This window comes from Nomascus leucogenys, chromosome 5, assembly GCF_006542625.1.
Source record: "Nomascus leucogenys isolate Asia chromosome 5, Asia_NLE_v1, whole genome shotgun sequence".
NCBI classification, from domain to species: Eukaryota; Metazoa; Chordata; class Mammalia; order Primates; family Hylobatidae; genus Nomascus; species Nomascus leucogenys.
Window position 1 is genome coordinate 25,370,192 of NC_044385.1, and position 5,759 is coordinate 25,375,950.

Below are 5,759 nucleotides of genomic sequence, written 5' to 3' on the forward strand. Positions count from 1 at the left end.
CAGGCTAGAGTGCAATGGCGCGATCTCAGCTCACCACAACCTGCGCCTCCTGGGTTCAAGCGATTCTCCTGCCTCAGCCTCCAGAGTAGCTGGGATTACAGGCGTGCACCACCACATCCAGCTAATTTTGTATTTTTAGTAGAGACGGCGTTTCTCCATGTTGGTCAGGCTGGTCTCAAACTCCCGACCTCAGGTGATCTGCCTGCCTTGGCCTCCCAAAGTGCTGGGATTACAGGCGTGAACCACCGTGCCCGGCCCAACACTTTATTTTTTAAAGCAAAATTTACACCCTGAAGTTACTCTGATAGATTCCCCAGAGAGAGCTTTTCTCCTTACTGTGCAGCGAGACTCCCAAGGGGCCATGGAGCTCCCGCTTAATAGAAATCCACTTAATAGAGGCCCACAGTGATCAATTTATGAATGATCACCAACTCACCCTCCTCACACAAGAGGTTGGGCATGTCTCTGCTCCCAGCTCTTCTGCTGTGGCTATGAGCTGGAGTTTCCCACTCCTCCTGTGTCACACTATTTTTAAAGTTGTTACTATTTTGGACAAGACTGTTGATATTTTCTTAGAAAAGTTACCATTTTTTTTTCTTTCCTTAAATAAGGAAATATAGTACTCACACTAGGGGTACTACTGTCCACAAAACCACCTCCCCCTTCCTCACTCCACTACCAAGTAATAATGCTAATAATGCAATTATCTGAATGTTTCAGGTGAAAGAGTTTGGAGGCATAATTTCTTTCCTTAAATAAGAGCCGTTTAATTACAGTCAGGGTCCAGAAGTTTCCCCAGGGTAACCTCTCCCTGAGAGTGACAAAGGAAATCAGTGGATAAACAAGATTTGTTTCTGTACTGTCCAAATCTCCCTGAAGATGGATTCTTGCTACTTTTCTAATCTCTGTCCTGTGGCACATATTTAAAATCTAAATGTCTCCCTCTGCTTTCCTGTCACACACAAACATGTATGATCTCATGGCAAGTTTTAGAGACAGAACAGGTATAGTCAAAACCACTGGACACATGAGGGAATCGAGTCTCTAATTGTGGAATGAACTTTTCCAAGTTACACAGCTAGTAAGCAATGTGGGGGATTAAACTTCAGGTGTTACAGTTTGGTGGTGGTTGTGGCCCTTGCAGTGTGTATTTTGACTGCACCACATGGTATCCGGAGGCAGCACAGCTAAGAAGTTAAAACTGCAGGAATCTGGAGATGGCTTAGTTGTGACTTAGGGCATGTAATCAATCTCTCTGCCTCAGTTTCCTCACCTGTATGTGAAGATAATAATAGTCTAAAACAGGATACAACATGTAAAATGCCTAAAACAGGATATTACACATTTAAAGCATGTAGAAATTATTAGTATTTCAATGTTTTCTCAATCGTTTCTCCCATTTAAAAATGTCTTTACTTTTAAATTAAATTTTTTATTTTATTTCATTTATATCTATTAAAGTTTTGATTTTGATTTTCTAAATTGTAATGGATTCATATGGATTGAAAATCCAAATTATCAAAATGTATACTCTGCAAATTTCCTCTTTTACTCCTGTTTTCTATCCTTCTAGCCTCAAAGCAGCAGCGACTGTTACTAATTTCTTTTTGTGTGTCCACCCAGGGATTTTCTTTGTATATACACAGGGAAATATGAATTCTTATTCCCCGGACTCACAAACTTTTACATGAACCGTAGCATACTCTACATGTTGTTTTTTGTCTTTATTTTCTTTCTTAATACTAATCTTGAAGTTATTTACATAGCCATATATGTAGAACTTTCTCATTCTTCTAATTTTACAACTACGTTGTGTTCCATTGTATGAATGGAGTATGGTTTAACCAGCGCCTTCCTGATGGACAGGTACACTATGCCAAATCTTTTACTATAACATACTGTGATGTAATTAATGAATTTGCACATGTGTCCTGTTGCATTTGTGTATGTTTGCTTCTAATTTTGATAGAAACCATTAACCAAATTTCCTTCTATAAGATTATATTAATTTATACTCCTGCCTACAATGAATAGAAGTACAAGAGTGGCTGTTCCCCATAGCTTCATCAACACAGGGACAATTATGTATATTAAAATTTTAAATTAAATTAGGAAAACATATCTTGAACGGTGAGTTTTCTTAAAAACATGGTTGAATACTCATTTTCATCTGTTTTTCTGTCACTAGGGAATGTTTTAAATGCCTTACATATACTTTACATATGCTTTACATATGCTTTACATATACAAAGTGCTTACATGTTCCTTATATTTATTCCTAGGAACTTTAGGCCTTTTTGTTGCTAATGTAAATGGAATCTTCCATTATGTTCTCTAATTTGTTGGTGTTTGCATATACGAAAGCCACTGATTTCTACATATTAATTTTGTCCTCTGTAACCTCACTGACTTCTCTCATGTGTATAATGCTTTTTCAGTTGAATCTCTTAGAATTTTTAGATATAGAGTTATGCCTGAAAATAGTGATAATTTTATTTTCATCTTTCTATGTTTTATCCTTGTCTTGTGTACTTTCATTGACTAGTAATTTATTTTTATTCCTGCATTAGAGGAAATATTCTAGTATTTTCCATTAAGCATGATGCTGGCCATTGGGCTCTTGCTCCGCCTCCTGCTCTATATAAATACACACACACACACACACTCATGTATACACACACACATTTTTCTGACACACGTATATATGTATATGTCTTTTTCTGTTCCTATTTTGATGACTTTTATCAATTCAATTTTTGTGTAGTATTAAATATCTTTTCTACTTCTGAGATGATCATTTGGCTATTCTCTTTAAATCTATGCTTATGGTAACTTCTATTAAAATATTTCCTAATTTTAAACTATCCTGGAACAAATTCCACTTGGTCATAGTATATGATCCTTTAATGTGGCACTTATTTCAGTTGGTGGTATTGTTAATGTTTATGGTTTTTGTATCAAATTAATAGTTATCATTTTTTGTGTACTTTTGGTTTTTGTTGTCAATGTTATGCTCAATTCTTTTAACGAATTTGGAAAGTTTAAAATTTATGTCAAATTTATTTACATAGAATTGAACAGATAACTATTTTGTGATTCCTTCATTTTCATCAGTTTCTGCAATTATTTCCCACATACTAATTTTGTATTCTGTTTTTATGAGCTAATTTTTTTCTTGATTAGGCAATCTATTGATAACTAGTTTTTGATTTTTGCATTTTTTGGTATGTTTATTTTTTTCTAAGATCCAGCTTTGGGATTTATTTATTGGTCCTACTGTTTTTCTGCTTTCTATCTCATTAATTTCTGTTTTTATCTTTATTAATTCCTCCCTTCTGTTTCCCTTCAGGGTATTTGGTTTGTTCTTTTTCTAACTTCTTACGTTGAGGATGACATTTATTTTCATTCTTTCTTGCTTTCTTATATATTTAAAGGTAACATTTTATAATTTAAGGGTATACATTACATTTTATACAATTTAAGGATAAAAATGGACTCACTTTGAAGGCATAGCATGTTACACCAAACATCTGTCCCCGACCCTTTTCTCCTTAGCATCTTCCGCAGTGCCTGTTACGGTAACAGGCACACGTACATTCTCAATAATTATATGAATTGATAAACACACAGTAAACAGATCTGTGACAGAATTGCTCCCTCTCCTTGCCCTTCTGCCCTGCAATACAAGTGTTGTTGCATCATACTTATTAGTATGCCCATGGGCTTTTGCGTTAGCAGAAGCATTAGAGTGCTTTAGCCAAAACGATTCCCTCCTCGTCCAAGAGTCCTGAAGTTTTGCTGCTTGATTTTGCAAGGGAAATATATTTTGATAAATGATTTGAGTTGGCACCAGTGATTCCAGAGTCGTTGCTTAAGGCTACAGGGTTTAGATCCATCTGCAGATATGTGCAATCATAACCACAGTGTGTGTTTACACAGGATCTATTTTGGTCCTTAGACAGACTATGTCTTTTGCTCTCTTATTCCAGAGAGGCAGTAGGAATAACATCAGGGACACAGGAAAAAACTGAAATTCAAAATTTCTTACCAAAAGTTTTTCATCTTCTGTCAGTGATGGAAAGGACCAAGTTGTATGTAATCTGTAATCTTTTCCACATTGAATGCTTTCATTTTAAATAATGTATGTATCTATGCATGTGTATGTGTATGTATGTATGTGTGTATAAAATCACCTCTGAGCATAATTTACATAAAATTCACCAATTTTCAGTGTACAATTCAATGAGATCTGACAACTACATACAGTTATGTCAGTGCCATGAGTATCGTGGTGCAAAACATTTCCGTCACCCAAAAGATATCTGTTATGACCTTTGGAATCAAACAATTCCCCATAGCCTGGCAACCATTGAAACATCTTCCTTCTATCACTAAGGTTTGACTTTTGCAAAGAATCCCATATAAATGGAATCATATAGTATGTAACATTTTGTGGCTGTCTTCTTTCATTTAGCATAATTTTTTTGAGAATCATCCATGTTGTATCTGTCAGTAGTTTAGTTTCATTTTTATTGCCAAGAAGTATTCCATTCTATGGAGATACTAGTTTATATAAAGATTCACCAGTTGATGCATATTTGGAATCTTTATAGTTCTTGGAATTAAAAATAAAGCTACTATGTACATTCACATTAGAATCTTTTTGTGGACATATGTTTTCATTACTCTTGGGTAAATGTCTAGAAGTAGAGCTGTGGATCATATATGTATATTAACATCACAAAAAAAATTATTTTCTAAAGTGTACCATTTTATGTTACCACTGGCAAACAAAGAGTGTTCCAGTTCTTCTACATCCTCAACAATACTTAATATTTGCCTTTCTAGTGGGAATAAAATGGTATCTTCTTGTGGATTTAATTTGCCTTTCTTTAATAAATAATGGTGATGAGGATCTTTTCACATGTTTGCCATTTGTATATCTTCCTTGGTGTAATATGTGTTCAAATCTTTTGCCAATTTTTAAATTGGGTTGTTTGCCGTATTATTATTGAATTGTAGGAATCCTTTTACATTCTGGGTATAAGCTTTTAATTAGATACATGTTTTGCAAATGTTTTCTCAATCTGTACCTTGCCTTTTCATTTCATTTTGTGTCTTAAAAAGCAAAAGATTTTTATTTTGACACAGTTCAATCTATGAATGTTTTATAGTGGACACTTTATGTATTTTATTTATGAAGTCTTTGACCAACCTAAGTACACAAAAATTTTCTCCTCTATTTTCTTCTAGAGGTTATGTAGTTTCAACTTAATATTTAGGTTGTGATCCATTTTGAGTTAATTTTTGTATATTTTTGAGGTAAGGGTTAAGGTTCATCACTTCCATGTGTGGATATTTTAATTGTTCCAGCATCATTTGTTACAAAGAATATCCATTTGCACCCCTGTTGAAAATCAATAATTATATGTGTTGAATTTGTTTTGATTGCATAAATCATTATGTTGTCTACAATAGCGATACATTCTCTTCTTTATTTATAATCTTTATGTTTTTATTTTTCTTGCCGTATTAAACTGGCTAGGACTTCCAATACAAAGTTGCTTTTTGTTGACATCAGACGTTCTTGGCTTACTCCTAAATGTAAGGGGGAAACCTTCTTAACAAAGAATGAATTTGTTGTAAAACAGTCACTACAGTGAAGCTAACTAACATATTAATTACTTTATCTAGATACTTTGTATGTGTGTGTGTGTGTGTGTGTGGAACACTTGAGATCTACTCTCTCAGAAAATTTC